Source organism: Aphelocoma coerulescens, chromosome 4 (genome assembly GCF_041296385.1).
Source record: "Aphelocoma coerulescens isolate FSJ_1873_10779 chromosome 4, UR_Acoe_1.0, whole genome shotgun sequence".
Taxonomy (NCBI): domain Eukaryota; kingdom Metazoa; phylum Chordata; class Aves; order Passeriformes; family Corvidae; genus Aphelocoma; species Aphelocoma coerulescens.
In genome coordinates this window covers 47734453-47744316 of record NC_091017.1, presented here as the reverse complement: position 1 = coordinate 47744316, position 9864 = coordinate 47734453, and the positions used below count along the sequence as shown (strand labels likewise).

The 9864-nt window shown below is 47.6% G+C and overlaps 1 protein-coding gene across 5 annotated transcripts in view; it reads left to right on the top strand.

Moving 5' to 3' along the window:
* Positions 1-2541: 2541 nt before the first annotated feature.
* FAT1 (FAT atypical cadherin 1) overlaps positions 2542-9864 on the top strand; it is a 106944-nt gene continuing 99621 nt past the window's right edge. For 2 of the 5 annotated variants that reach the window (XM_069013931.1, XM_069013929.1), the window contains exon 1: positions 4745-4850. The gene's annotated coding sequence lies outside the window, so the exon portion shown is untranslated. Of the gene's footprint in view, positions 2996-4743; positions 4851-9864 lie in introns of those variants that run through there. The other 3 variants (XM_069013930.1, XM_069013933.1, XM_069013932.1) reach the window with 3 other exon arrangements.

The following is a 9864-nucleotide window of genomic DNA, read 5'->3' as shown; positions in this document are numbered from 1 at the left end:
AAAAAAACCAGTCTGGTCCAGATAACTCTTTTTGTTTTTTATTTTTTTTATTGATAGCTGAGCTGAAACTTGTTTCATCTTAGGCAATTTGATAAGGACAGACATATGTTAATAGATGACAGGGACAACCAAACATATTCTGCAACAATGGTTATAAGACTGGAAGATTTTCAGTGACATGGATGGTGCCCTAGACACCCAAGTGTGATTTCAAGTATTCTCTTTTGTACCTTTCCTATAGGTTAGCAAAAAACATATCACAAAGATACCCTTTCACATTATAGTGAAAGTAAACAATGATTGTAACAGCTTTATTGACACTATTTCCAAGAAAAAAATTAAAGGGTAGAGAAAACACAAAAAGAAAATGGAATATTCAGTAAATATCAAAATGACTTTGTCAATATTATTCAAGATGTTAGAAACCTGTTTTAGAAGGCAAACCTATCTATATTAAGCAGACTTACGAATAAACTTGCCTGGACATCATGGCTCCAACACTTCATGTGAAGTGCTAAGCACCATTACCCACTGGTGGAGAACGATGGCAAACCCCTTTGCTCTTCATCTAAAGTTCTTACTGTCAGCATAGCATGTGTATAGTAGGAAATCCAAATCAGAAGCCTTAAATTTTCTGTTATCTTCACCAGACAATATTTAGAGGTCTTCCTGTCCAACTTATGGGACATTATTGCAATTCTGCCACTGCACTTCTCCAGGCATTAAGAATTAAAGTTTAGACAAAGTTTAAGCAATCTGTGGCCCTGACCTTTCACTACTTAACTCAGCAATCAACCACAATATGGTAAGGAATCTGAAAGGTAGGAAATTTCATACACCAAAATTATGAAATATTCGCAACTGTATGGAGTAGAAGTGTGGTTTACATTTGTTTCTAGCCCTTAGCTATAATGGCCTAAAGTATTTCCCTTTAGCCCTTTTCTGGAATGCTATTTTCAATGCAGTTTATTTTATGCAACTCATTTTGAAGCAGTTTTCACATAAAAAAGGTCATTTGGCCCAGTTGCACTTGGATAAGGACTCAGTATAATTCCATTTAGGGTCTTTAGAAAGAAGATGAGATGCTAAATAAATCAGTCAGCTGTGTCTGTTGTGGAAATCTATAAGGACAGAGAATTTTGACATTAAACTTTCCAGAGGTTTGCTCAAAGTGAATCTTCCTAGACTGAAATGGCATGTATGCACTGCTTGGAAATGTACTTAGTATTTATATACTGCAGTTTGTATCTGCTCTTCCTAACCTAATATCCTGCATGCTCATTTGGCTGATAGATTTTAGTGGTGTATTTTATAGGAAATAATGATCCAATGTCTTCAGTAGTCAATTTGACTTTTGGAAGAAGGCCATGACTTTAAGGTCCTTAGGGATAAATTGTTTAGTAAAAGAGTATTTTACCTTCTAAGTATCTCAGAGTGCTTTACACTATAGTGTACTGTTACACTATATCTCTCAGGCAAATAACTTTTAAAGTATTTTGTGCCGTTTTCCTAAAATTTTATAAACCACACCATTCAGGACTTAGTAAGGCCCCTCCTTTCAGCTGATCCGTGCGACTATGCAGTGCAACATCTGAACTTTGTCGAGGAAGAGTAATTGGTGCTGATTTTGAATGAGGGAAAACCACATTATAAATACATCTTGCTTGCTTGTGATGTATTATTTTGTAGAAGGAGCTGCCCTTTTGCACATTTTTGGTGTGCTTTGAGAAATACACCTCCCTTGAAGAAAAAATAAAGGAAGGAAAAAGAAGAAGAGGAAGAAGAAAAAGGAGGGGGAAAAGAAAAAAGAAGGGAAAATGAAAAAGAGGAAAAGGAAAAAGAAGAAAACGGAGAGGAGAGGAGAGGAGAGGAGAGGAGAGGAGAGGAGAGGAGAGGAGAGGAGAGGAGAGGAGAGGAGAGGAGAGGAGAGGAGAGGAGAGGAGAGGAGAGGAGAGGAGAGGAGAGGAGAGGAGAGGAGAGGAGAGGAGAGGAGAGGAGAGGACTCTTGACTTAACGTGGGAGGGAGAGAATGGGGGATTCCCGTGCTCGGCCCACTTGGAGCCTCCCCGTTAAGCTCACGCTGTGCCCTGCCGAGAAGGAGCCGCCAGGCGCTGCTGCGGGGCGCCCGCAGCGTGCGGCGGGGACAGCGCCGTCCCGCCGACTCGAGCGGCGTTGCGGCGGCGGAGCCAGCGGGGCCTCCAAGCGGCGGCGGCCACGGAGAGTTGCGGCGGCGGCCACGGAGAGCTGCGGCGGCGGGAGGCCGGGGCGGCGGGGGCGTGCCGGGCACGGCGCCTCACCTGCGGGAGGGAGGGCGGCTGCGGCCCCGGTGCGCGCCGGAGACCCCGCGCGGAGCCGTGTTGGAGCGCAGAGCTGCGCGCTACTCCCGCCGCCGCGCTCGACTGCAGCGGCGAGGGCAGGGAGGGGGTGGTGCTGCCGTGAGCAGGGTCCGAGGGGGACGGACAGAGTGCGAAAGAAGACGGAGGGAGAGGGAGGGAAGGAGGGGGAGAGGGAGGCGGGGGAAGGAGAGAGGGAGGGAAGGAATCGGCGATCCGGCGCAGCGTCCCCACTCTCACTCTCTCCGCTGCTGTAACTCCTCAACTCTGCCTGTTCTTTGCCTGGACATGTCTTAAGAAAGTTGGATCTCTCCCTCCCTCTCGCCTTTCGTCTTCTTTTTTTTTTTTTTTTTTTTTCTTCATTCTTCTCCCACTCCCCGTCTATTTTTCCTTCTCCTCCTCGTTCAAGTTTCAAGCAGCGGATGGGTCGGAGCCGACATGCCGCGCTGTGGCGGTGCGGCCGGGCGCCGCGCTGGCTGCGCGCCGGGGCCGCGCTGAGCGCCAGGGCCGCCGCGGGGTTCACGCTCTAGAAGCGTGTGGCCACCGGGGCATTGCTCGCGCCTTCTCCAAAGGACAAAAAAGAAAGCGGGGGGAGGAAGCGTGCGGAGATGAACTGAGCTGGAGCGGACTTTGTGAGAAGAGTGCCGAGTCCAGCTGGTCTGGTGAGTTCTTTGTTTAATGAGTTTATTATCAGCAGGGTGCTGAGAGGGATGATTCCCTTGAGAGTTCTAGTGCTCTAATTTGTTGCGTTACTGAAAACAGCCGGGTCTTCGATTCAACCCGTAGTTTGTAAGTGTGTAGTGTGTATGTTTATGTATAAATCAATACGTGTATATATACCCGCACATCGACTGTACGCAAAGCTACGCGTACCTGGAGCTGAAGGGACCCCCGGCTTTACCGCCACCTTCACTGGGAGAGCGAGGCTCAAGTTTCCCGACTCGGAGCCCTGCAGCCGGAGCCGGGCTCGTCGCCGCGGGGCTACCGGCTGGGCTGTGTTCCCTTCGGAAGATCCGGGGCTGGGAGCCGGGGCTGAGAGCTGAGGCTGGCTGCCGTGCCCGCCGCCCGTGCGCTGTGGCGCGGCGCCCCCTGCCCGGCCGCCGCGGAACTGCGCCGCCGCCGCCGCGGGGCAGCCGGTGCCCGGCCCGGGGGCTGCAGGGCCGGCCGCGGGGAGGGGGCGCGGGGGCTACGGGGCGGAGCTGCCCTGCTGCGGGCTGGTGACCCCGAGAACCAGCGCTTTCTGACGGGGTCGGTTCCTTCTGACCTGCAGCCCTGGGCGCGCGAGGCTGTGGTTGCAGAGGGGCCCCCTGCGCATATTTATTTATGTGGCTAATAAAAGACGTGGCGGGGCTAATGCGTGGTAAATGCGCCCCCGCCGGCGGCTCCTGCCTGCAACCCGGCTTCGTCGTGAGTCTGCTGGGACGGGATTCCCCAGGCAAACATTTGATCGTTATTAAGGGTGATCACTTATTAATGAGAGGGGAATCCTTCAAGGACTGCTTCGGAATACTAATCTTTAACGGAGGGCTGACACACTGACAGACATCCCTTCAGCGTGAATCCGGCAAGGCGCTTTTCCCCTTGAGGGTACGGAGAGGTAGTCTGTACCCTCTCCGCAGGCCGGAGGGTGGTCGCCGCCGCGCTCCCCCAGCTGTATACCCTACTCCGCACCTCCCTCTCACTGCCGCTGCTTTTCCCGACGCCGGAGCAGGGCGCGTTCCGTACAGCGGTGCCGGGGAGCTGCGGGAGCCTTGCTTTTGGCTTCTGCTGAGCCCTCCCTCCTCCGCCCGGACGTTAAGCGGAGGCTCGCCCAGCCCAGCCGAGGTGGGGAGCCGTGAGCCCAAGCCCGCCGGCGCGGTCCGGGGGTGGCAGCCCGGCCGCCTGTGGGACGGGAGCGGCCGCCGAGGCGCTGCGGTCGCCTCTGGGCGCTCCTTGGGAGTTGTCCCGGGCACCCCCTGTTCCTCGGACGGCAGAGCACCGCGTATCCCCGCGAGTTCTGACGGTCTCCCTTGCCATCCCCGGCAGCAGCTCTCCGAAGTTTCTGAGTAGCTTTTCTTGGGGAGGACTTTGCCATATGCGAAGTCGCCCGCGTCCCTGGACCGGTACCCGGTTCCCAGCCGCTCCCGTCGTGCAGGAGCGGGGCGAGCGCGGCGGAGGTGACGGGTCCCCCAACCTCGGGCCACTGGGAGGAGCAGCTTTTGTGGCTGGGGTTCGCCCTTCCCCCGCTGTTCTTTTCCGCGTTTCGTCCTTCCACGGTGGGGCCGGGCAGAGGTGCGGGGGCTGCCGCCGCTCCAGCCGAACGCCGCAGAAACGAGTTCCGGAGGGGCGGCCGTCCAGCGCCGCGGAGGTATCCGGCGGCGGGGGCGCCGCGGCCCGCAGGGGGCGGAGAGGCACCGGCGAGGCGCGCTGGTGGCCGGGGAAGAAAGGGGGAGCGGCGCGGCAGGCACCGTGCGGGGCTGGCCCCGGCCCGCGCCCTCGGCCCGCGCCCTCGGCCCGCAGGCAGCGAGCCGCAGAGAGGTGAGCGCCGGACCAGCCGGAAAGTTGGGAGAAGTTTTGGCAGTGGCGGGGGGGGGGGTGAGGGGGGGTGACGGCCGGCGTGGATCCCTCGGGAAGTTGAGGTTCTGAGGCGAGGCCGGGACGGGGGCGAGGCCACCCAGAGACACTGGGCGAGCGGCCGGCTCGTGCTGCGGGGCCCGGTGGGGCGGGCTGTGAGCGGCGCCGGCCCCCTCCCCCTGTTCCCCGCCGCGCCGGGGTGGCCGCCGGGCGTCGCGGGCCCTGGCGCCCCGTTCCCCCCGCGGCTGGCGGCGGCCGGCCGGGCTGGAGCCGGGGCCGCGCTCCTCGGGGAGCCAGCAGGACTTTAGCGGGCAGGTTCCGCCTAAGTTGAGCAGAGGAAAAGAGCTGGCGATGGTGCCGTTCCCTGAGGCAAGGTGTTTGTGAGTGCGTCTGATGGGCCATTGCAAACTTCGTTCCCGAGTGAGCCGGCAGGGGCGGTTCGCGGCGGGTGAGAAGTACCTTAGGATGAGTTTCTTCCTTTGTTCGCACTTCCACACCGTGTTCAGCGCCGGATTGACCGAAAGGTAAAGCGCAATGCCGGCCAGGATCCGACGTTTGGCAGCGGCTCCCCGGGAGAGCCCGGCTGGACTCAGTCGGCTTCTGCTGCTTCTTTTGCTCTTCTTTAAGGCAGTTGAAGCAGAACAAAGTTATGTTTGAAAGATGCATTTTTTAGTCTCGCTCGTCAGTAAGTGACAGCGTGTTTTACCTCTGATAGTATCCCCCTGTTTGTAAACGGGTTTTTTTTTTTCGGAAACGCATTAATAAGTTAAAGAAGTGCTGCCTTCTAGCAGCAGGTTTTCCTGCGGTTTGAATACCTGCATACAAGTTGTTCCTAGGGAGTGGCACAGGAAATACTACCTGTATTCTTTTACCACCTCTGCTGTTTCTCTGTAAAAGAAAAGAGCGTTCTATATTAGATGTCTATTTCCCTTTTGCTTTTCTAACCATGTAGAAATAATACAGCTTTTTGGTGAGTAAATACTTTCCTTTTATGCTGTAAACTATTTATTTTTTAAGTTTTTTGTTTATTCGCTGTCAAATCCTAAAATCTCTTATAGGAAACTGAAAGGCGAGCTTTAGTAATCATCCCAGAAGAAGTAAAATGCCTCTAAACTCTCGAAGATTTACTTTTTTTAAAAAAAAAAAGTTTAAAACTGAACTCAAAATCAGTAGAACTATTTTTGTTATCAGTAATTTTAAGGTCTCATGCTAAATTTCGATTAAACTCTCATTTACACAGATTGGAAGTCTGCTTTTCCTTGCACAGGTGATGAGTTCAGCATTAGGCACACTACTAAGTAGTGTGATAAACAGTGGAAATTCTCCACGTGAATCTTTGTTTCATTCTGGTTTCAGAATCTTTGCCTGCTGTTTGAATGTAGCTGCTGCATTTTCCTTTTAACAGCTAACATCTCAAAAATATAAATCAAAGTATGTCGTGAGATTAACTCATGATGTGGGGAATACAAACATAAAACTTACTGGGCTTTAGTCACAAGTTGAAACTATTGTGTTAATCTCTGCGACAATGTACATTTTTTGAATAACTTACCAGCTTTACTAAAGTAACACTACCATACACTCTCATCATGTGTTAATTTTCTGAATACCAAAATAGACACCCCCTCTCTGAAAAGCAAAAGACACTGTTAACTTGTTTGATTGGAAAGTTAAGCGTGTTGAAACAGCTAAACCTGGTATTTCTTTTTTCCCCATCAGACTACATAAATAATTGCTTTTAAACAATTGAAGGGGTAGGTGTAACCACAGTTAGTGCAGCTTGCAAAGTCACACGATCTCTCATAGACTGCTACACTGGAAATCCTGTCATGACTGCTTAGTTTCACAGTGTGTTTCTGTCAGACATCAGTTGAGTGTGCTGATCAAAACTGACCTTTAAGCTAAATAGTTAATGTTTTGTGTGGTGGGTAGGTTCTTCTGGACTTAACTGGTAGAGCTTGCACATAGAAAAAGAATAGCAATGAGACCAAGACTCACTTGGGTATATGGCCTGATTTAGGTCCTTTTCCTACCGGTGACTTCTGTTGGTGGGGGAGTAAACGTCAGGGTATGCTCCCCATATAGATACATTATGTATCTATTATAAGCTTGGTTCAATGTATCTATGTTAAGCAAGATAAGCTTGGTTCGGTCTTCTTTTGCTTGCTTGGCATTGAAATTGCTGTTTACTAAGTTCTGTATTTTATGCTTAAAACTTCCAAATCTCAAACTATAAACTTTGAAATCCAAATATTGTAAACTTCCTGCTAGGAGAAACAGTCTTTTGTATGACTCCTATCTTATCCATCTTAATTTGTAAGTTATCAATTTGAACTCTGCTAGCTCCAGAATTATACTTAGACCTTTAATGTGAAGACAGTTCATATTTCTGAGTTGTGTTAGTATTTTTTCCCGTGTATAAATTCTGTTAATGTTTTGATGTGTTAGTAGTTTTAATAACAATATAACTAAGTAGTAAAACTGTCTAACATATCCCAGTGCTGAATTTGCATATAAATAAAAATTATCTGAATAATAATTTCCAGATAGGGAATCAAAGTTTGTTTGAAAGTAGCTTTTCAGCATAATATGGTGTGCACTTCCAATAAATTTAGGGCTGTGATGTTTTGTTAAGCAAATGGTTGCCTTATGTATTGAGCATAAATACAGAAAATTCTAAACTGGTCATATTCCAAAGATAATACAAATTTAGGAGTACCAAGTGTAGTCTTTGGCTAAAATGTTTCTGAAATTCAGTCATTCTGCCACACTTTAATGAGCCATGTGAGTTTACATGTAACACATTATCAGTTTATCTTAATACTTTCATACTTTCTCTTAAGTAGTTAACTGTCTTTGTAACTGGAATTGCTTAATACTTGAGATATTTTCCAAGATGACACTATGTTGATTCTTGGATAATCCTAGTCAACATTTTTTAGTTTCTAGTAGCTATATGTAAATTATGACAAGATGGAAATAGTGTTGTGTAAAATAAGTTGCTAACTTGTTTTTATCTGGCGGGGTTAACTGTTCAGCTGAGAGGTGCTTTTATGTTCTTGATTGACTCAGCAAGTCTTACGGGTTACTGCTGAGGAATGGATTCTCTTACTGGTGGTTGCATGATTGTTTGTAATGGGCTTCCTGTTGCTGGTTCTGAGCAGACTTGAAGTTATTACAGAAGAGCAGCAAAAAGTGCTCGAGGCGTTATGGCACAGAAAAACGTTTACAGTAATAGTAAAACATTCACATGTGTTCAACTTTGAATATTAATGAGAAGTTTGCATATCTTAATGTAGTTTAGTACGTCTTAGTGTGGTACACGTCCTGTCTAAGGTGCCTGAGATGTGAGAAGCAAATGATAAAAGATACAAACAGATACAATGTTTTACATTATAAATCTACCGCTTCAAATAGCCTGTTGCCTCACATAAACATAGGCAGTGAGTTAGCAGGTGCTATGGCATCAGAAGTAAAGCTAGATTTTGGACTTCAGTATAAATTAATAATAGTAAAAATCCTAGTGTAACTGAGGGAGAAAAGAGGGAAGCATCTGATCAGAGCACCATAAAATTTGATCATTAAATAGATTTTGGTAATAGATGGTTCCAAAATTCCATCGAGATGGAGAAAAAGCTGGGTTTGTTGATTGCTTAGAAATGGTGTTTTAACCAATCTTCTTAACATTGCCTTTTAGGCCAGTCTGGTGGCATCTCAAAAATTTCAGAGTTTTGGAAGTACTGATATCAATTATTTATTGCAGAAATTTGGTTGTGTGTGGGAGTTTTTGTTTGTTTGTTGTTTTGGTTTTAAGCAAATATTTGTTGACTTGGCAGTATGCTAGGGCATGAAGCCCTGGAGACTCAAGTGTCTCTGTATTCCCAGGACATATCATAGCCTGGGAAGAAAAGTAGATAGGGGAGGAATAATACTGTTAACCCTTTGAAATGGTGACTGCTCTGACCTCATTCATTCGCCCTCCCAATCTTTTCTTCTTCCAGTGTTAAGACCTTGTAAGTATTGGTTCCAGCTAGTGACTTACTTTGAAGAGCTTTAATGCTTTTTATTATTTGCTTATTCACTTTTTTTTTGCTGTATTTATAGCTTTAATTGTGCAACTTAAATGCTAGATTTGGAAGACAGACACACTTTTCCTTTTCTCCTTCCAAAAGGATGCTCCTTTTCATTACTTCTCTGCAATACTTCCTATAGTTTGTGTGCATCTGAGTCTTAAATTCCTGTTAAAATCATTGAGTTTGTAATGTCTGTGACAGAATTCCTTCTTCTGAGGTTTTGAAGTGAACTGTTGACACAAGTAGATTAATTTGCTCTGATGTTTGCTAGTGGGCAGAGTCAGTCCACAAATGTCAGCCATTGTGATCTTTCACATATCTACCTAAGCAGGTAGGAAGTAGGGACGGGAGAAATCACTGTAAGAGAAGAAGTGAGTGGAGGAAGGAGACAACATGATGTGATATTATTTTAGCAGAGGTGGACAGAACTAGCATGAAGATAGGCACTTAGGAGAGGTTTACAGCCAAAGAATAGGATAAGGGCAAACTAGGGCTAAAAGGTGGGGAAAAAAGGTCAGGAACAATGAAAGAAGGACACAGTTAGTACTTAGTATGATTTGTATAGCAGATTGGCCAGGAAAGAAAACTCAGAAGGAGTGGTAAGGGAAAAAATTTGAGGATAAGTAGGGAAAGGAGAAAGAAATGAATGTGTACTACTTAATCAAAGTAATCAAGACAATGTTAGATTGCTTTCTACTTGCTGGAAAGAAATTTTGCCCCCAAGATCTTGTTGAAATCTTGGGCTTTTTGAGGGAGCCTTCTGAAGCTTTGGTTTATTATCCTGTGAGACTTGGAGTAAAGACTGTCGCTGTAAACCCCAATGAAGAAGGTGATTCCAGATGTCTTGTTCCTGAGGTTTCTGCCTTTCTTCCTACTGCAGTCTTGCCTAGACTTAGGTAGTGAAA